This window comes from Schistocerca cancellata, chromosome 1, assembly GCF_023864275.1.
Source record: "Schistocerca cancellata isolate TAMUIC-IGC-003103 chromosome 1, iqSchCanc2.1, whole genome shotgun sequence".
In the NCBI taxonomy this organism is placed as follows: domain Eukaryota; kingdom Metazoa; phylum Arthropoda; class Insecta; order Orthoptera; family Acrididae; genus Schistocerca; species Schistocerca cancellata.
This window is the reverse complement of record NC_064626.1, coordinates 862,973,625-862,996,919: the sequence shown is the minus strand read 5'-3', so window position 1 is coordinate 862,996,919 and position 23,295 is coordinate 862,973,625.

The following is a 23,295-nucleotide window of genomic DNA, read 5'->3' as shown; positions in this document are numbered from 1 at the left end:
GAAACTTCCAGAAAACTTTACACGATCATAGTTTCAAAGGTTTACGAAACTTTTTCTCCCTGACAGCCCTCACAAAATTATTAGAAAAAGGTTACCACTTACGACATTTTCGCGGTTCATGCAGTAAAACTTCAGCTTCAGAGGTGATGTCTTTATTTAGTACATATTTACTACCGGCTCGATTCGCAACACAAAAAATGGTTCAAATGGCTCTGAGCACTATGGGACTTAACATCTGAGGTCATCAGTCCCCTAGAACTTATAACTACTTAAAACTAACTAACCTGAGAACATCACACACATCTATGCCCGAGACAGGATTCGAACCTGCGATCGTAGCGGTCGCGCGGTTCCAGACTGAAGCGCCTAGAACCGCTTGGCCACTCCTGCCGGCGATTCGTAACACAGTTGCAGGCAATATCCACATATACCACTGAATGCACCTGAAAAATTATGTCATTACGTAACACGTATTTCAGGAGACATGACGTTATAAACATTGAGATGCTTGAAAAACTGGCTTTTGCTTAAAATGGAGTGCAAATACCGAGAAACACATCCGATGTTTCATGACAGTACTTTGCGACTTCCAATACATTTTGAACAAAATTTTAAACCTTTTCTTAATTTTTTCTCGCTTACATACTAAACGTCAAAAACTTAACACATTAACTCATTTGTAAAGCAATCAGCTGTTGGAAGCTGTTTTATACACGGGAGTTTCATTTTTTAAAGAATCGTGATTTATGGTAGATCAGATTCCTAGCTACTTTTCTACAGGTATACAGCGCAATTCAGCTGACGCTACATATCGGTTTTATGCAACTAGAAACGCCTTCAAAAGCTATGAGCGAAACTTAACACATTAACTCATTTGTAAAGCAATCAGCTGTTGGAAGCTGTTTCATACACGGGAGTTTCATTTTTTAAAGAATCGTGATTTATGGTAGATCAGATTCCTAGCTACTTTTCTACAGGTATACAGCGCAATTCAGCTGACGCTACATATCGGTTTTATGCGACTAGAAACGCCTTCAAAAGCTATGAGCGACATTTTCATAATCCTTTGTTCACTACGCACAAACTATTGCTCGTACAGAAAAAATCAATAGAACCTTTTTGTAGGAAAGTTAAAGAAGTTAAATGTTGTACATGGATACGTTTTCGTTGGAGGCCAGGGCTTTCGAATTATTCAAGAAAAACGTGTTTGATGACCACTTTTGTACGTTTTTCTTGAATAATTCGAAAGCTACAGTAGTGAAATTGTATTCTAGTGCAAAATTTAACTACATTGAATTTCCTACAAAAGGTATTCTTAATTTTTTTTCTGTAAGACTAATAGTTTGGGGGTAGCGAGCGAGGGACTATGAAAATATTGCACATTGTATTTGAAAGTTTAGTCGGTTGCATAAAACCCAGCGTTAGGGGCAGCTGAATCCCCAGTACGAATGAATCTGGCTGTGATAAATTCTTGCCTCTCTGAAGTTTCTTTGAGAGAAAAATTTGCATGTAAAGTTGTAAATACATCGAAATAAAACTAATATAGAAAATCAAACACACAGTAGAGTTAATTGTGACAAGATAATCAATATTCTGTACGAATATGGTTCTGCATTTGTTTGATTCGAGCCCCTTTCTTAGCTATTTGACCTCGTGCCAGCGCTAATGTACGGTACGCTCAAACTATGTCAACCGCTTTATTTCAAATGAACACCAAGTAAATTGTACCTCTTGAACGGGATGACAAAAAAGTGTGTTTTCTTAGTTGATCTTCGTTGATAGAGGATCGTTGCCAGTGAACTGTGACGAATCTCGCATACGTATTTTCATCACTCTAGACACGGTTATTTCATCGGTTGAAAATATCATCACGATTAAAAGACGCCTCATTAAACAAATGTTCGGCATTGCAAATACTGCGGTGGACGATCCATCAACAAAACTGTGGCCTGGGTTTAAAGCATTTCGTGGGCAAATGATAGGTGTTTATGGACAAATCTTCTCCCACATGATACAACACTCTCTCCTTACATTGTACAGTGTGAAAAAATTCTTTGTCAGCTTCAATCACCTGTATGTTCCTTTAATGTCCCAGTTTACCCAAATTTCTATTCAAGTAGAATAAAGTCTGCTGCGATAGTCTCCCTTGTACACTTCTCATGCACTTCATTGTGCAGCATCAAACATTAAACGCATTTCTGCAAATTCCTATTAGTAAGTTAGTAATGGTCTATCTTCGACAACCAGACACAGATTGTAAACAGTTGTGAAGTCCACCACCTTGGATATATTACTGACATTTTCGGATTGTTTTTCAAGGCCACTGCGAGCTGTTTGTTATAAAACATAGTCGGTTTCCGAACAGCTGCCTCACACTGATTGTTCATTCTAGACCTCTTACTATTAAAATATTCAGTGCAGAGCCCTCTGCCGTCTGTATAATTTTGATTCTGAGGGTTTATTTATTTATTTATTCACTTAGTGCATTCTGAAAGTCTGTGCTGTTTGTATTAAGTATGTCACACAATACATTCATAAAACTGAAAATTAATTACAGGATAGTATTTTTTTATCTTAGCTCTGATAATGCAATAATGAAGATATTAATTTATACAACTGTATCTAACAGTAAGTATACATGAAACATAATTAATTGGAAAGAACATGAGATGAAAATAAGTAATGAAACAAACAACAAGAATGAATATATAAAGTTATTTCTAATGTGCATTTCCCTTTCTGCCCTTCGGTTTGTGGCTAGCTCGGTATCTCTTCGGGTTTTGCCTGAACAGAGTGGAAAAATAATCTCCACTTACAGCCAGTTGTCCACTTTCTACAAATATTATACATGTATCCACTGTTTGTACTTCATAGTATGGGTAGCTTCCCATTACGGCGTAGCTCAGTAAGTCTCAGCCAGCACACGTATTCTGATTGTGCTTACCTAACATAAACATTTAATACTGTAATTATGATCCATATTCAGTTACTGAGCAACACAGCAAAACATCGAGCTATCACTATTCTTTGTAGATGGGCATACTATGGACAGACAAAAATGGAAGAGGCTTAACCCACGACAAGATCTGCAGTAAGGCAGAATACCTAGGTTGTTGTTGTGGTCTTCAGTCCAGAGACTGGTTTGATGCAGCTCTCCATGCTACTCTACCCTGTGCAAGCTTCTTCATCTCCCAGGACCTACTGCAACCTACATCCTTCTGAATCTGTATTCATCCCTTGGTCTCCCTCTACGATTTTTACCCTCCACGCTGCCCTCCAATACTAAATTGGTGAACCCTTGATGCCTCAGAACATGCCCTACCAACCGATCCCTTCTACTAGTCAAGTTGTGTCACAAAATTCTCTTCTCCCCAATTCTATTCAATACCTCCTCATTACTTATGTGATCTACCCATCTAATCTTCAGCATTCTTCTGTAGCACCACATTTCGAAAACTTCTATTCTCTTCTTGTTCAAACTATTTAACGTGCACGTTTCACTTCCATACAGTGCTACACTCCATACAAATACTTTCAGAAACGACTTCCTGACACTTAAATCAATACTCGATGTCAACAAATTTCTCTTCTTCGAAAACGCTTTTCTTGCCATTGCCAATCTACATTTTATATCCTCTCTACTTTGACCATCATCAGTTATTTTGTTCCCCAAATAGCAAAACTCCTTTACTACTTTAAGCGTCTCATTTCCTAATCTAATTCCTGCAGCACCACCCGATTTAATTCGGCTACATTCCATTATCCTCGTTTTGCTTTTGTTGATGTTCATCTTATATCCTCCTTTCAAGACACTGTCCATTCCGTTCAGCTGCTCTTTGAGGTCTTTTGCTGTCTCTGACAGAATTACAATGTCATCGGTGAACCTCAAAGTTTTTATTTCTTCTCCATGGATTTTAATACCTACTCCGAATTGTTCTTTTGTTTCCTTCACTGCTTGCTCAGTATACAGATTGAATAACATTGGGGGTAGGCTATAACCCTGTCTCATTCCCTTCCCAACCACTTCTTCCCTTTCATACCCCTCGACTCCTATAACTGCCATCTGGTTTCTGTACGAATTGTAAATAGCCTTTCGCTCGCTGTATTTCACCCCTGCCACCTTCAGAATTTGAAAGAGAATATTCCAGTCAACATTTGAGAGGTGGCATGAGCCCCCTCTCATGTTTCTATCTTACGATTCTCCTCTCTAATTGCATGCGGTGGAAAGTTGCTATTCCTTCACAATCGGACTTCCCACGCAGCGTCTCTCGTCACCCGGATGGTCCAGTGACAGGCGGGCTCTGTTTGACTTTGAAAGGGTAAGCCGACAGGTGTGAGGGAGTCGAGTGAATGCTTTCCAGACGCCGACATTGTCAAGAGGCACGCCAGCAGGGCCTGAAGTAGCGGCTGGGCTAGAGGTTCCGTTACTTCGCAGAAACTTAGCGAAAACACTTTCTGGCGGGCTACCAGCGAGGCGTGGGAATGACTTGTGTACCCAGGCAGCTGTGGCGGGAAAATTCCCGCGCTTTCTGCAAAATAGTAACTGTGATTGGCTTGCTCAGGGCATAGCTCCGTGACGTAGCAAGATCGGCGCAGAAATTGGCGCCAAGAATCTCCATTGGTGGAATGGTAGTGTTCTGGCAATGGAGTGGAATTTTCCGCCGGTTTTCGAGTTGCTGATTGGAACGTTTAACCTCGGCCATTGTCGTGGGGGCGGGAATGTTCTGTGTTCGGTTTTGTACGGGTGCTCTTGTGGGTAGTCGGCTCTCGCTTTTCGGTCAAGGACGTCGAAGCAACCAGCCAACGGCTCCGGCACGCCAGATCGTGTCCTGGCAGTCAAGAAGACAGTTTGGTAATGTATGTCCGCAGCACCGGCAGAGAGGGATTTTCCTAGGTGATAATCAGAGCTCAGCAGAGCGCGCCTGTTCATCTTTTTTCTAACTTCGTTCTGTCTTGGGTAGCAGCAATTAATGTTGGGTTGGCTATGTGTTTTCTCTAAGATTTGAGTTGCAAGGAATTGGCTGCACATACCACTTCGTCATAATCCTCACAATCTAGTTTAGGGACAACTTCACATTCACAGCGTTTGTTTGAGTATCCAATTTGAGCCAATTTGATGTATTGTAAATATTTCATGTGTTTTTGTTTATTATTTTGTGTTTAGTCTTAATAAATCATATTGTTATTTTGGACAGAACTTTCATTCTGTTAATCAGTAGAGCAACCCCATCATTCCTTACTATGTTAATGAGACCTTCGTTTATTTAACTTATTTATCAAATTAAATTATTGCAGGTGCCAATCCACTGGCAGGGTTGATTAGAGTCAGTTCGCGTATTTTTTTTTTATCCTTGTGCAACAGCAAAAGTTGGAGTTAGAATAGGGGGGGCTTAGAGCATCATGTACATATGTAGATTCTAGAAGAATTGAGTGTTAAATGCACTGCTAGCCCCAGCACCTCGCATAAAATGGCGACCCTTAGCCTCGGATCTTCCCTGTGAATCGCTGATAAGCAAGTGGTATTATCAGTGGGGACACTCAGAATTTTTTTTTGCTTAATTTTTTATTGATTAATACCCAAGTTTTTTTTGGTAGTTCCGCGTTTAGTTTTAAGTAGCGGCGCATGATTACAGTTTTTGTTTTCAGTGTATATATTTTTTTGTTCATTGTTTTTGTGCTCCTTTGATGGTGTGTCCGTATCACATCACACTTTGTTGGGTTTGTGTGCGGTTTCTGTACCACAACAAATCGTGCGTATAATTACAGCGTTGGAGCGGCGTTGTTGAAATTTTATGTCTATGTGTAAAAATATATGGAATAGGGTAATTTTATTGTGCATTTTAGATAAATTTGTTTTTCATGAATGATAACGAGAAGTAAGGCACGACTATTATCGAGCAAAGCTAAAACAAAAGAGGATAGCATAATGGATAAGGGGCAGTTTACCGACGGGAATAGGTTCGGAGATGAGATGGGCACATTTTTAGCAGGACAGGACGCCAGGGTCATTGATGAGGAAGGTAATTTGGACGCGATCTCAGAGCAGCGTTGCGGCCGTGATTATGATAGTGAAGTAGAGGATGAAACAGAGACAGGCACACAGGTCGAGACGGTAGCAGAAGTTTATAATCAAACGAACGAGAACAGACAGGGGCTAGCTCGGCCACGTCAGAGCTCTAGCGCCCAGGTGTCCCGAGTTGCATCTCCCACGTTTGAAGAGGATCAAAAAGATGACGTAAACCCAATACTGAGCTTCCTACGATCAATGAAAGAAGAAGCTGACGAACAGCGTAAGAGGGAGAAGGAAGAAGAGGAGAAACAACGTAAGAAGGAGAAGGAAGAAGCTAACGAACAGCGTAAGAAGGACACTGAGACAATAATTTCGCATATAGGGGAAATTTGTGGGGAATTACTAACAATAAAGAAAGAATGTGAAGAAGCAAAACAAATGTCAATGGTAGCACAAAAAGTAGCAGGCCTAGCCAAAACGGCAGCAACAGGGGCAATGAAAATCGCAAAAGTAACTTCTCAACTCGCAGGGCGCTTGCGACGTGCGACACAAGCACACTCAAAATCCCTAGCGGTCTTAAAGACTCAACGTAATACTGTGGTTACGCACATCACGAAACGAATGAAAGAAGTAGAGAGTCGGATAGCAAAACTAGAGCGAAACGGGCACACGAGCACTGCGCGTTCGGATACCAATGATGGAGTACACAGAATTGTGTCTCCAAGGAAAAGCCCGCCGTGCTCTAGCCCAGTGACAGCGTGCGGAACGAACAATGCACACGCAGAAACAGCGAGTAATAGCTCCAATAATTGCAGCCCACTTAGAAGAGTGAATGCTGAATGCCACTTCCACTGTGATACAGACGTAGCACATCACAGTTATCAGCAAGATAGATCAGGACACTCAGCAGACGTGCAAGTATCGGAAACGAGTGACAACACCACTGCGAGGATCGGACAGAATTTTGATCACAATCACTTCCTGTCGATACTAAAACTCCAGAAATTCAAAGATAACGGAGGGTCGATGCATCCGAAGAGCTGGGTGATGCAATTTACAAATTCATTACCGTCGTCATGGCCAACCCAGGCCAAATTAGAATTCATGTGTGGACACATCGAAGGCCAAGCTGCGGAAAAGATGCGGGGCGTGGCAGCGACGTGTCGGACTTATCAGGAATTTGTTGGTGCATTCCTGCGGACCTACTGGTCAAAGGAAACGCAAGATAGGATTAAAGAGGAAATAATATTTTGTCCTGAACTGGAAGTGTCCGGGCATGGAAGCGCAACTAAATTTTTTGATGATTTACTCAAGAAGAATCAGTTTTTAGATAGTCCATATAGCAACGGAGAAATCATTAAATTTTGCTTTTCCAAATTGCCTGTTAGGTATCAACAGACACTTGTCGGGAAGTGTGGATCTGACATAGAAGCATTCAAGAGTCTATTGCGCGAACTCGAAGTAGTCTTCGATAAACAAGACGCAAAGGACAGGAAGAAGGCGCAAAATAACAAATACCACGGGCCAGCAAGGGAAGACGACAACAGATCGCATAATAGCACTCGTCAGTTAGGAAACCAGGGTTACGGAAATCAAGGTTACGCTTTTCAAGGTTATGGAAACCAGAGACACGGAAACCAGAACGTCAGGGAACAGGGTCAATCTAGACAAGGAATCTGGGACAGGAGGAATAACGAAAGGCAAAGCGACCGTAATTGGAGAGAACGAAATCAAGGACAACAGGAGAACCAGGAGATTGAAATTAGACCTGCAAATCCTAATGCACGTCAGAGGAGGGGGAGTCTAACAAGGGATTGGCGCTAGTTCATAGGATTCCACCACATCTCTCACACAAAGAAGTTCGTGGAATAATAGTAGCTTCAGTGGTGTACATAGTAGAATAGGCAAATATTGAACCTTTCTTCGGGGAACGATAATCGTTGCATTAATAGATTAAGATTGTTAAAATATTAACACGCTGCGTTTTCTCGCATATGAATTTACTGCTGTTAACTTTTTGTCTATGTTCGGGATCTCCTCTGTCGTTGCGGTAAGAGGCACTACCTTTCCATGAGCAATGTTTTTGCCCTTTCCTATCTGGTGTCCATGTTAAGGGGTAAAGATGAGTGACGAGATGTCGCACAAACGGGCGCATACAAGAACGTGCTCTTAGAAGCGTTCTGAGAAGTCGTGATACGCTCCATAGCGGCCCCAACCAGTTCGTGAGACGTTCATACCAATGCTTGCAGGCACGCGCCAGTGCACTGCAAGATTGTGGTATATTGCGTGATTTCGAGAATGAATATGGGCAGTATAGTTTCTGCAGAGCTGCGCCAGCATCGTTGTCTTGCAAGTCGGGGTGAACCCGTGAGCGTTTGACTCCAATGGTGCCCTAGACGAGAGAAATGCGGGCATGCCAATGTGCTGGTTGGGGATTTAGCGTGCTGCTCGTGACTGTCACAGATGAATAACCAGGGACTTATACTTGGATATTCGTGACATACTGTGTAGCTGGCGTGTGTTGGGCGACTGAATCCGCAACAGGAACCAGTCCTGGCGTGGTCATATTACATTGCTTCTGGAAAGGTGTGCTGTGATCGCAAAAACCGCATCACATAGAGAAGGAAGTTGCAACTATAAATTTATTGTCGTGTATAGCCATGGCTAACCCAGTCTCTGGAGTTTCAGTGAGGCGTAGTGAGAACTCGTAGGCCAAGTCGTACGGCGCGCACATCACTGTCGTCAATAGCGGCGAGCAGCGAGACATCTCAGCGGAACAGGAATTATGTAAGAGTGTTGTATAAGGTAAAAAAGAAAAAAATAATAATAATAATAGAGAGAGTACCATATACTAGGATAAATTAAACTTTAGGATTTTACAATAAGTAGATCCTTAATAGTGTGGTGGTTTTCTACCACTAGTGTTCAGCAGAGCGCACCTGTTGAGATGCTATTTTTCAGGTCACCAAACCACAGACCCGAGATGGAGGGAAGACTGGCGAGCGAAAGTAGCATAGTTGCATGTTCTTTATAGCACAGTAAAACTTAGACCTGCATAACAACATAATTTAATTAAAAGACATAGAATGTAGATCGTTGCCTAATGGTAGTTAATTCTTGAGCATGTCTACTGTCGATCTATATAATTACTAGTAATATTAGTGCGGGCCCGCACATTTAGCTGTCCATCCAGTGTAGCGTCACACATCATGTACAGTAGTGAGACCGGTCTCTATTTTGTTATAATGATAGCCATAGATTAATAGCTATAAAAGTAAAGTAAGAGTGTCTGAAATGACAGACCATCAATGTGTCATTTTGTAAATTTATTATAACATAGAAGGTCATGGGAAAAAGTTAGGCATAAGATTTTTGTCAGAACTGTGCAGATGACGGGTATCGTGGCAATGCAGAAGGCAGCCAGCGCAAAAAGAAGAGGTCTTCGGCTACCTGCCAGAAGGCGAGCATCCGGTCCTGCAAGCTGACAGTCACCGGGCCATATACCTGAGGGATTAGGCGGGATTCTCGCCGGGCCACAAGCGAAAGTGAGGCTGGCCGTTGACACTGACACGCGACCCACACGCGACAGCCAGCTAGCTCTCCGGATGCGGCAGCCGTTTGGAGGGATTCGCTGCGGCAGACCACGTTGTCGTGAGTACACGAAGAAGATCACATATGGTGTCCTAACTGGCGTCTCATGTGCCTCAGGACAGAAAGGGACGCTATATACTCACCTGTTTGGGTTTATACAACTCACTAGCATTGGCCGATCTGCATACACAAAGCAGTATCGTGCCACACTAACAAATGTATGGTCTCATTTCTAACTTCTCCTCTCTATTAGAGAGCAGTTTTAGCAATCGTCGCTCCTAGTTCGATCCTGTATGGATGACCTCACACACTTGTGGAGTCACTCCACGTGCCATCATCCCTCGTTGAACTGCAATATTGGGAAACGTAAAGTACTGTCCAGCGAGAGAAGAGACCTAGACTAGTGATGTATCCCAACAAGTAGACCTCAGAGACAATTAATCGACGTGAGGAGAGCCTATCACTGTGTCTTCCTACCGTACTGCCATGATCATATGCGTCGGTCTGACTACAATCTCAACAGCGTACTGCAGACGCTCCAGCACTCCCTATTGCTGTTGCAACAATGTAGCAACAACACCCGACGTTTAGCCCTATGTGATGTCAGTACTGTGGCCCCATCCAAAAAGCCCCCCTCCGATGCTCAAGACATGGAACCACGTGCATCAATGCATATGACTCAACAAACCAACCCCCTCAGAGAAACTAATGAATTTGTGAAGTGCTTCGAACATTTCTAACAATGTGATTTAGTGCCTCATTCTCAGCACAGTCGTGAACAGTGTGCAATGTGCACGCACAACTTAAGGTCCCATGAACCTTGTTTTTTTTAAATTTCTTTCTCTAGTGTTGTTTTTGTAATGTATGTGATACCTTGTATGTGTTTGTTTTACACTGTAATTCTTATTACAAATTACTGTATTGTTCTCCACACCATTTTTTTTATCTTGTTTTTATTGTTGAGTGTATGGAAACAGTGTGCCTGAAGTCCCCATAAACTGAAGCTGATACCACCACTGTCATTGTGAATGGACCATCAGTTCAGCGAACATTTTGTAAAGATTATTCTTGCTGCAGGGAGACAGAATGAATCGGAGGTTGTAATTAGATTCTGAAAGCTCACAACTTAAATAGTATCATGTGTGAGTGAGTTCAGGTTAGTTTAATGATTAAAATTGTTGTAACATCTTGGGCATTTAATTGCAGAACACTCCAACTCTGATTGCAAAGAATAAATTGCTCCATATTTGGCTCACATGCCCGGGCCATATTTAGAGAGTGAATGTCTGTGTGAATCGGTGTTTGAAAGGGGCTCCCTGGGTATGGATGTGTGATGTGAGTGTTAGTGTTCAATATTAAGAAGGTGAAGTTGGCTACATCATAAATAATCCTACCTCTATGAGCTGCATTTTTCAGTTGCAGTGATTTTCTTTATGGAGTGCGGCATGTGCAGCCAGTTTGCGAGATTGTTCTTGGGCGATTGACTCACTACCTTGCTCCTAAGTGAGCCAACCGCTCACCAATTACAATCTAAAATGGCGTAGGGGCTATGAGAGGTGGCATGAGCCCCCTCTCATATTTCTATCTTACGATTCTCCTCTCTAATTGCATGCGGTGGAAAGTTGCTATTCCTTCACACGCGGACTTCCCACGCAGCGTCTCTCGTCACCCGGGTGGTCCAGTGACAGGCGGGCACTGTTTGACTTTGAAAGGGTAAGCCGACAGGTGTGAGGGAGTCGAGTGAATGCTTTCCAGACGCCGACATTGTCAAGAGGCACGCCCGCAGGGCCTGAAGTAGCGGCTGGGCTAGAGGTTCCGTTACTTCGCAGAAACTTAGCGAAAACACTTTCTGGCGGGCTACCAGCGAGGCGTGGGAATGACTTGTGTACCCAGGCAGCTGTGGCGGGAAAATTCCCGCGCTTTCTGCAAAATAGTAACTGTGATTGGCTTGCTCAGGGCATATCTCCGTGACGTAGCAAGATCGGCGCAGAAATTGGCGCCAAGAATCTCCATTGGTGGAATGGTAGTGTTCCGGCAATGGAGTGGAATTTTCCACCGGTTTTCGAGTTGCTGATTGGAACGTTTAACCACGGCCATTGTCGTGGGGGCGGGAATGTTCTGTGTTCGGTTTTGTACGGGTGCTCTTGTGGGTAGTCGGCTCTCGCTTTTCGGTCGAGGACGTCGAAGCAACCAGCCAACGGCTCCGGCACGCCAGATCGTGTCCTGGCAGTCAAGAAGACAGTTTGGTAATGTATGTCCGCAGCACCGGCAGATAGGGATTTTCCTAGGTGATAATCAGAGCTCAGCAGAGCGCGCCTGTTCATCTTTTTTCTAACTTCGTTCTGTCTTGGGTAGCAGCAATTAATGTTGGGTTGGCTATGTGTTTTCTCTAAGATTTGAGTTGCAAGGAATTGGCTGCACATACCACTTCGTCATAATCCTCACAATCTAGTTTAGGGACAACTTCACATTCACAGCGTTTGTTTGAGTATCCAATTTGAGCCAATTTGATGTATTGTAAATGTTTAATGTGTTTTTGTTTATTATTTTGTGTTTAGTCTTAATAAATCATATTGTTATTTTGGACAGAACTTTCATTCTGTTAATTGGTAGAGCAACCCCATCATTCCTTACTATGTTAATGAAACCTTCGTTTATTTAACTTATTTATCAAATTAAATTATTGCAGGTGCCAAACTCTCTTCTACTCCACTGGCAGGGTTGATTAGAGTCAGTTCGCGTATTTTTTTTATCCTTGTGCAACAGCAAAAGTTGGAGTTAGACTAGGGGGGGGGGGGCTTAGAGCATCATGTACATATGTAGATTCTAGAAGAATTGAGTGTTAAATGCACTGCTAGCCCCGGCACCTCGTACATTGTCAAAAGCTTTTTCTAAGTCTACAAATGCTAGAAATGTAGGCATGTCTTTCCTTAACCTATTTTCTAAGATAAGTCGTGGGGTCGGTATTACCTCACGTGTTCCAACATTTCTACGCAATCCAAACTGATCTTCCCCGAGGTCGGCTTCTACCAGTTTTTCCATTCATCTGTAAAGAATTTGTGTTAGTATTTTGCAGCCGTGGCTTATTAAACTGACAGTTCGGTAATTTTCACATCTGTTAACACCTGCTTTCTTTGGGATTGGAATTATTATATTATTCTTGAAGTCTGAGGGTATTTCACTTGTCTCATACAGGGTTATTCTAAATGACTGACCCATTTTCAAAAATTAGTATGTATTCAAGTACAAATCCAAAATGAATAAGCTTTATACCAACAAAAAGAGGAAGATTCAAAGTTTTTGGCGAGCGGCGGCGGGCTGGCAGTGATGGTTTCAGCGAGTTCGCGCGGCAATAGGCCCGTCATTCCGTTTCACTGTCAGTCGTGAGTGAGATGGTGACTGTGGAGCACAAGGTTTTCTGCGTTCTTGAGTTCGCGAAAAGTGAGTCTCAAATTGCAGTGCAGCGGGCATTTCGTACCAAATTCGGTATTCAACCACCAACTGGCAAAAGCATTAGCCGTTGGTTTAAGCAATTTAAACAGACTGGGAGTCTGTGCAAAGGAAAAAGCACAGGCCGGTCACGTGTGTCAGAGGATGATGTCCGACGTATTCAAGAAAGTTTTGTGCGCAGTCCCAGTAAGTCTACCAACAGAGCCAGTAGAGAACTTGGAATACCTCAACCAACTGTATGGAAAGTTCTGAGACGGCGTTTGCTGTACAGGCCCTACCGATTATAACTTGTGCAGTCTCTCAACCCCAATGCCAAAGAGAAGCGTGTCGTATTTTGTGGTTATGTGCTAGCAAAGGTGGAGAAGACGCATTTTTATAGTGTGTAATTGTTAGCGATGAAGCGACGTTCCGCCTTAGTGGAAAAGTCAATAGACACAATGTTCGCATATGGGGTTTGGAAAACCTACATTCACCATTGCAACACGGAAGACACTCACCAAAAATCAACGTGTTCTGTGTCATATCCCGCACAAAGGTTTATGGATCATTTTACTTTGCCGAAAGAACTGTAACGGGAATCACGTACCTGGACATGTTGGAACAACGGCTGTTCCCTCAACTTATGGACGTCTCAGGACTTCGTTCTCCAACAGGATAGAGCTCTGCCTCATTGGCACCGTGATGTGTGAGGCTTTTTGAATGACTCCCTTCCTCAGCTCTGGATTGGTCGCAGGGGACTTGGGGACCTGGCTCTGCACTTCTGGCCACCGATCTCCTGATCTCACACACTGCGACTATTTCTTATGGGGTTATGTGAAGGAAGCTGTTTACGTCCCGACTCTACCAACCACTCTGAACGATCTGCGGAGCCGGGTCACTGCTGCCGTGCACTCAGTAACAACAGATACGCTTTCGCGTGTGTGGGGTGAGTTTGGCTACTGTGTCGATGTTTGCCGTGCAGCCAGCGGTGGCCACATTGAACATTCATAACATTTATCACATTTCTAATTATTAAATAATTGAAATGATAATTAAATGGACACCCTAGCTGCAAACAGGCGTTGATGTACTTCATTGGGGACATGTTGAAAATGTGTGCCCCACCAGGACTCGAACCCGGGATCTCCTGCTTACATGGCAGACGCTCTATCCATCTGAGACACCGTGGGCACAGAGGATAGTGCGTCTGCAGGGACTTATCCCTTGCACGGTCCCCGTGAGATCCACAATCCCGTGCAACGGATAAGTCCCTGCAGACGCACTATCCACTGTGCCCACGGTGGCAAAGATGGATAGAGCGTCTGCCATGTAAGCAGGAAATCCCGGGTTCGAGTCCCGGTCGGGGCACACATTTTCAACATGTCCCCAATGAAGTACATCAACGCCTGTTTGCAGCTTGTACGCCGGAAATGCATATCCTTCTATTTACATCTACTGTACTATAGATTTTTTCTTATTTTGTCGCCTGAAGATATGACATTTCTGTCTCTTTATATATTATATTGTAATTGTTTTACTGTTTGTATATATATATATATATATATATATATATATATATTTATTTATATTTATATATATATATATATATATACATTTCTATTGGTTTGTTTTGTGAATATTATTTGTATTTATACGCTGGGTCCGGCCTAGGGAAAACTATGCTATCGAACGAATACATCGATAGGTCGTGTGGAGAACCAAAGTGTTTAGGATCTTTGGCGGTGTTAACTCTGCCGCGTGGAGCGCGGGCAGAGCGGAGTCTGCGTGGAGCAGGTGTGTTGTGTGACGCTCCCGCGAGTTGCCGCGCTTTCGGGGTTTGGCAGCATGTAATTGCGCTCGACTTGCTATGATAGTTTCTGACACGGTGTTGCGGACGGGAAGCATTAGCTGGCGCACATCAAGATCCCGTTTCGCCTGGAGACCATGTCGAGAAGGAGGCGCGCCAACATCCAGCTTCTGCAACAGTGACGGCCGACAATGAGTGACTGTCGCCACCTCCTCGATCGATGGCTTCAAACCTTCAATCAACCAACAAGGAAGACTGGAAGCATGTTAAGTTTTAGAACTGTATGGCAGACCTCAGCTTTTAAAACTGTTCAAATCACAAAATTACAGCAACGTAGCATGAACCTTTGTTGCTCATTGTCCCAATTGCATTACCAAGCAGGGTCCCGTCCTTTTCCGGAATGAAGCCGAGTCTCGTTGAAATTCAAACGCCAGCATCATTCGATTTCACTGCTTTAAGGTATTCATAGCTGGCTACAATATTTAGATTACACAAGCACAAATTATGAGTGCAAGTTTTGTTACCGTATTTTAGCTTACCTGTGACTGCAGCTCAGCTTGGTACGTACTAAATTTTACTATTGTTAATTGTTGAGAATCATTTAATTCAAGTTCAAAGTTAAATCTCTTATTTCTAAATTGCGTAGATTCAAGTAGCTTTTGAAATGATTGTTGAGGTAGTCCAAGACTAACCGTATTTTACTGAATTTAGATGTGCTTCAGAAAGAAAGCTCACTATTAACTTCAGTCACTAAATTAACTTTCGATTTTCCGGTTTTATTAATTCTTTTGCTAAATAAAGTCACAAGGTAGCGAAATTTATTACTTCTGACAAACATTCAGTTTTCACACTACACGTGTCAACCTTCAGTTGCCACGCTTCTAGTGCTAATTATATGTGTAATAACCTTTCTTTTTCAGTTACTATAGTAATTGTCCTTAGGACTGGCGACCGTAATTTCCCCCAAATCTCAAATATCTAATTAGCGCCAATTAATTGTTAACGTGACGACCGCACATTTACTTTCTTTATTAACTTTACCCATTTTCAAAATTTATTTCCACCAGTTTCATTTGCATTTTTCCTTTCATTTAGATGTAACCCTTTCCTCCCTCTTTACCGACAAATTAACTTCGGTGACGATTGCTTTTCTCAAATTCCCATTAGGTACACGCGGTTTAATTTTTCACTGTCATTATGGTCGATAAGTGAGGGGGAGGTTACACGTGGCGACCTGGTGACAGGACAATCTTCGGATTTGAGGTTGTTCTGGACACGAATTTTGCATTGTGCAAATCTCGTAACAAAGTACTGGTTACGAAATGGTCGATATGTCAGCGAGAATATTAGTGTGAGGAATCCTAATTAGATTTGAGATTTGGCATTTATATTGAAAATTATTAAAATGAGTGAAGGCAACAATTACCAAAATTTGGTAGGCTTGGATAAGGAACAATCGGTCGAACAGTGGGAAACGCGCACCGCGTTACCCATTGTTCAGGGGCAGGCGGCTAGCATGAAAGACGCGACCGCCGAAACGCAACAAAGAGCAAAAATGGAATTCCAAACTTTAGAAAATGTTTCGGAATCGGAAGTGAAAATCAAATGTGAATTCCTTGATGACGAATACGAGGGGACAATTAAAGAGGAAGCCGCTACGGAAGTAAAACCGGTAGTTTTCGGGAATTTAACTGATTTATTGAATGTTTTGATTAACGAAATCACGAGTCAGTCTGAAAAAATTGAACGGAAGCTAGACAATCAGAACAAAGCTATTAATGTTGTTAACAACAATGTTAGAGTTGTTAACACAAAAGTTGATAAAATCAAAGAAGATATTGTTGTGATTAATACCGAAATCGGTAATCTTAAACAGGAAATGATAGGCGTTCAGGCGGAAGTTGCGAGCATAAATACTCGTTTTTATTCCGAAATTAGCAGAATCGAGAAAAGTGTAGGAGAAGTGGTTACTCCGATCATCGAGAATAAGGTGACGGAACAAATTCAATTAGTGAAAAAAGAGGATCAAAAGAAGGTGGAAACTTTAAAGGCTTTAGTATCCGAAGTAGATACCAAAGTGACGAAGCAGGCTAATACCTGCGAAGAAAAAAAAAGGGAAGTAGAAACGCTTGCGACAACCACTTGCCAAGTAATTACGAGAGTGTCGGAATTAGAAAGGAAACTTGACGAAAAACAGAGCTATGTGCCAATCTGTGCACATAGTTCAGAATTGTTGACGAAAGAGGAGCGGTTCGACCCCTTGAAAAAAGGCGGTATTCACCCGACGGATTTCATTAAAAATTGTGAAAGAGTTTTACCCAGATCATGGACTAATGAGAGAAAAATTTATGCAGTTATTGATGTGTTGGCTGGTGATGCCAAGCGTTGGGGCTTAAACCACAACATTACCAACCTGACTTTTGACGAGTTTAAAAATTTGTTTCTGGCTGAATACTGGTCAGAGCAAAAACAGCAAAGCGGCCGCGGTGGTCTAGCGGTTCTAGGCGCTCAGTCCGGAGCCGCGCGACTGCTACGGTCGCAGGTTCGAATCCTGCCTCGGGCATGGATGTGTGTGTTGTCCTTAGGTTAGTTAGGTTTAAGTAGTTCTAAGTTCTAGGGGACTGATGTTAAGTCCCATAGTGCTCAAAGCCATTTGAACCATTTGAAAAACAGCAAAGTGTCTGGCGCGAATTTGTCGTATCGAGGCCTTTCGATGCGAATTCGCGCGGCTCGATGAAGGAGTTTTGTGAGGGCTGGATCCGCAAGTTGGAATATTTGCGTGATCGCCGCACGGAATCCGAAATAGTCTGGGAACTCTACAAGAAGCTTCCAGATGATACAAAACGCTACATAGAAAGCGATTACAGGACAATCAATGATTTCCTGGAAAGAGTTGAGGACGAGGACAATTGGCGCAATAATCGCGATAGTGGTAGAGGCCGTGGTAACAACAACGATAACCATGGGAATAATGCATACCGCAACCATGGCAGCAATAACAATAATGGTTCGGACCATAATAACAATCGGTACAATGCAAATAATAACAGGAATGACGGAAACCAGTATCATACTAACGTGATACGGGCTTCACAGGATAGTAATAACGCCAGAGGGTGCGATAAGCCGCCTCAGCAGCATCCGGGGAGCAGATCTGCTGGGACGAGACAGGGAAACCATTAGCCGCGCCGGTGAGGGGGCCACCGGGCGTGGAGAAATTTTGGAGGCCCAATAACAGGAGAAAACTCAGGTGTCGTCGTTATGAAAATACCGTATGGAATATTCAACGGCGGGAGAGTGTGCCAGTGTTAGGAGAAAGGAGTGCACCCACAAGTAGTAGATCAGCTGTAGGCACGGCAGTAGAAAATACATTCACTGTCAGTGAGAACAATTTAAGTAGTGTCCCGGAAAACGATTATAAAGTGGCAGCTGTTACACCCACAGCGGAAATGAAGATTGAGTTTAAGAATGATTCGCAATTGTTGAGAGAAGATCAGATGTCGGATAACACGTTCGTCATTGAGCGAGGGGATGCAGAGAGGGATGAGGTCTGGTTAAGGCAGTTCGGTCGCTTATACGACGAACTAAGAGATTATAGGGGCCTGTACGGGAGAAGTGTTTATGGGGAGCGCGGGCAGGATTTGCCGCGTCTCGTCCCACAGGAAGATAGTATTTGTGAAGTGATAGAAAGTTCTGGCCCTAACCGGCAGACTTTACTAGAAATAGTTGATGTTAATGGGGAGCACGAGCAAGATTCGTCGTGTTTCGTCCCGCAGAAGTTGGATGTTGAAGTAGTAACGGAAAGTTCTGGTCCTGACCGGCAGACTTTACCGAAAGTTATAGTGGTAGAAGTAGCCGACCCATCCGACGCAAACCTCCAGTTTAAACATTGCGAGAGTATTAAGGAGAAAGAATACGAAAATTTTAGTGATAGCCGGACACGATTGGTAGAAAAGCACATAGATTACAGCGTGTATGAGGTCAGAGCTGACATTATACGGTCAGACGATAGCAGTGTGGGTTGCGCAGATCTAGAGGAAGTAATTGCAGATACTACTGGGCACATTCCTCCAGGTAGATTGGCAGATGAGATCAATCTGACCAAAGAGGAATCAACGAAGGTGACAATTAATGAATTGATAGCAAAGCAACACTCACTAGTTGACGAGTTACAGGAAAAGGTTTCGGTATTGGAGGCGAAGCTACAGACTAAGCCTCAGGACAAACGTGTTGAAATTAACACTGTATGTGAACAGAGGCTGAAAAGGCCGCCAGATAAGCCGGATTTAGGATCAAAGCCGGATGGTTTTTTCTGGAATGGCCTGGATATAGACGAGGATTTACTGTGGGAAAATAAAGAAACAGTCGAGGACAAGAGTAGACAGATAGTAGTGTCTGTTAATATGCACGACCTACAACTAAACGTGTTGATTGACACCGGTGCAGAATTGAGTGCTGTATCTGGGAAAATATTTGAGTTACTGAAAGAGAGACCTGGCATCGTAGTTATGCCAGTAAAAGGAGTGAAAATTATCGGTGCTACTGGGAAGGCCAGTAAACTGGTCACAAAACAGATTTTTGTCAACTTCGAGAAATGTGGGGCACGATTTGAACAAGAGTTTGTCGTCGTGCCAGGCTTAACTAAGGAAGTAATTGTTGGGTTAGATTGGCTATTAAAGTACCGTGCAGTGATTAATTGCGAAAGCAAAACTTTGACATGTACGTCACAAGATAAAACAATAGTAGTTAGTTTTGACGAGGCAGGAGACGGTGTGCATAGGCAATACCAGCCTATACACATTGTTAACTGGCCGAATGCTATTGACGTAGGTATGAATTTGAACTACTGTAATGTGAGGAATCTCGGCATTGACAATAGTGTAGAAAGTGAATTGGAAAGTATTGTAGACGGTGTGTCAAACGTAACACACGAACAAAGACGAGGCCTGTATGAAGTAATAATGAGAAATAAGAGTGTTTTCAGACAAACCGGGACTTGTGGAAGGATATAAATGCAAGTTGCATGTAATTCCGCACGAACCATTCTTCGTGAGACCGTATGCTATACCGCTGTCCAAAAAGGAAGCAGTGCAACGGGAGATAGATAAGATGATCGAATGGGGAGTGACTGAAAGAAGTACGAGTCCATAAATAACGGTTTGGTCATTGCAGCAAAACGGGATGGTAGTGTGCGTATTGTGATTGACGCACGCACGTTGAATAGGGTCGTTCAACGTGAGACAGACAGACCAGAGACTATGGAGGAGATTTTGCAACGTTTTCATGACGTTAAGTTCATGACTAGCCTCGATCTTACGGCTAGTTACTGGCAAATAGAACTCGAAGAAGAATCTAGGCCATACACCGCCTTCTTGTTTGCGGGCAGGTGTTATCAGTATAGAGTACTGCCGTTTGGACTTAAAATATCTGTGTCCGTATTCATCAGGGCCCTAGATATAGTGCTAGGACCGGCTTTGAGTTCAAGATTAACTGTATATGTTGACGACCTATTGTTGGCCAATTGCACTTGGCATGACCATTGTGACCTGTTAGATGAAGTTTTTAGAGCATTGCGCCGTGGCGGAATGACCCTAAAGCTAAAGAAATGCGAATTTGTGAAGCAGGAAATGAAATTTTTAGGGCATGTAATTACCACTACTGGTATTACGAAGGACCCAGAGAAACTAGAGGCAATAAGGAATTGTCCTCCACCCAAGTCTAGGAAACAGTTAAAAAGTTTTCTAGGGCTCACAGGATTTTACCGTAAATTTGTAAAAGGACAAGTGTTTAATGATGAAAATTTGAATAACCTCTTACGCAAAAATGTTCCGTTTGTGTGGACCGACGGGTGTCAGGCCGCTATCGAGAGATTAAAATACGAGTTGTTAAGATCTAACATACTATTTCATCCTGATTTATCGCTACCCTTCCATCTGGGAACGGATTCGTCGAATTACGGGGTGGGTGTAGAACTGTTCCAAGAAGTTGGTAAAGGAGAGGATAAGGGACACCGGACGATAGCGTTCGCGAGTCGAACTTTATCAAAAAGTGAGCGAAACTACACGATTTCAAGAAAGAGTGTCTCGCTATCGTGTGGGGATTCAAGAAATTCAAGGGTTACCTATGGGACCGTAAGGTGATTATTCATACGGACCATAAGGCGCTCACTTATCTGAAGGATTGTAAACTACTTCACGAAAGACTGACTAGGTGGTCGCTGTATTTACAGCAATTTAACTATGACATCTATTACGTAAAAGGGACCGACAATTGCGTAGCGGATGCGCTGTCGCGGTTGCCCGAGTCTAATCAAGATGTATTGAAAGATGAGTCAGATGGAGTGGTCAAATTTTACTATTTTAAAGAAATTGAGGGACGTAAATTAATAGTGAACATCTGTAAGAATCTACGTCGTCATCAGAACGTGGATGGTTGTTTAAATATGGTGAAAACCCGATATGACGAAAGGAGTCCAGAAGGAGAGAAATTAAGGAAGTACACTCCTGGAAATGGAAAAAAGAACACATTGACACCGGTGTGTCAGACCCACCATACTTGCTCCGGACACTGCGAGAGGGCTGTACAAGCAATGATTACACGCACGGCACAGCGGACACACCAGGAACCGCGGTGTTGGCCGTCGAATGGCGCTAGCTGCGCAGCATTTGTGCACCGCCGCCGTCAGTGTCAGCCAGTTTGCCGTGGCATACGGAGCTCCATCGCAGTCATTAACACTGGTAGCATGCCGCGACAGCGTGGACGTGAACCGTATGTGCAGTTGACGGACTTTGAGCGAGGGCGTATAGTGGGCATGCGGGAGGCCGGGTGGACGTACCGCCGAATTGCTCAACACGTGGGGCGTGAGGTCTCCACAGTACATCGATGTTGTCGCCAGTGGTCGGCGGAAGGTGCACGTGCCCGTCGACCTGGGATCGGACCGCAGCGACGCACGGATGCACGCCAAGACCGTAGGATCCTACGCAGTGCCGTAGGGGACCGCACCGCCACTTCCCAGCAAATTAGGGACACTGTTGCTCCTGGGGTATCGGCGAGGACCATTCGCAACCGTCTCCATGAAGCTGGGCTACGGTCCCGCACACCGTTAGGCCGTCTTCCGCTCACGCCCCAACATCGTGCAGCCCGCCTCCAGTGGTGTCGCGACAGGCGTGAATGGAGGGACGAATGGACACGTGTCGTCTTCAGCGATGAGAGTCGCTTCTGCCTTGGTGCCAATGATGGTCGTATGCGTGTTTGGCGCCGTGCAGGTGAGCGCCACAATCAGGACAGCATACGACCGAGGCACACAGGGCCAACACCCGGCATCATGGTGTGGGGAGCGATCTCCTACACTGGCCGTACACCACTAGTGATCGTCGAGGGGACACTGAATAGTGCACGGTACATCCAAACCGTCATCGAACCCATCGTTCTACCATTCCTAGACCGGCAAGGGAACTTGCTGTTCCAACAGGACAATGCACGTCCGCATGTATCCCGTGCCACCCAACGTGCTCTAGAAGGTGTAAGTCAAGTACCCTGGCCAGCAAGATCTCCGGATCTGTCCCCCATTGAGCATGTTTGGGACTGGATGAAGCGTCGTCTCACGCGGTCTGCACGTCCAGCACGAACGCTGGTCCAACTGAGGCGCCAGGTGGAAATGGCATGGCAAGCCGTTCCACAGGACTACATCCAGCATCTCTACGATCGTCTCCATGGGAGAATAGCAGCCTGCATTGCTGCGAAAGGTGGATATACACTGTACTAGTGCCGACATTGTGCATGCTCTGTTGCCTGTGTCTATGTGCCTGTGGTTCTGTCAGTGTGATCATGTGATGTATCTGACCCCAGTAATGTGTCAATAAAGTTTCCCCTTCCTAGGACAATGAATTCACGGTGTTCTTATTTCAATTTACAGGAGTGTATTACAAGATATACGATCATATCTTGTACATACGTAAGGGTGAAGATAGTAATATTTGGCGGGTATGCTGGCCCACCAAATACGTCACGAAAATAATAGACTACTACTATTTGGCGTATGGTCACTGTGGACCAAAGAAATGTACGGAAAAGCTGAGTGAAGTAGTGCATTTTAACAACATTTTAAAACGCGTTACTGACAGAGTGAAAACTTGCGATTTATGTCAGAAGGTGAAGGTTACCAACTGTATGAGTCGTGGTCCTATGCAAAATATAAGGCCTAACGACACCTTTGAAATACTGTGCGTGGACTTGTACGGACCTTTGCCCAAGTCATCAGGAAACTTTGCCTACATTTTAGTAGTGCTAGAAGCTTTTTCCAAGTTCATCAAACTATACCCGATTATGAAAGCGGTCTATAGCAAGCTTGTGAACGATTATTTTGTTCATATTGGTAAGCCCAAGGCGATTCTATCAGACAATGGGGCACAATTTGCTTCTAAGTTGTTGAATGAAAGCATGGAAAGTAATGGGGTCG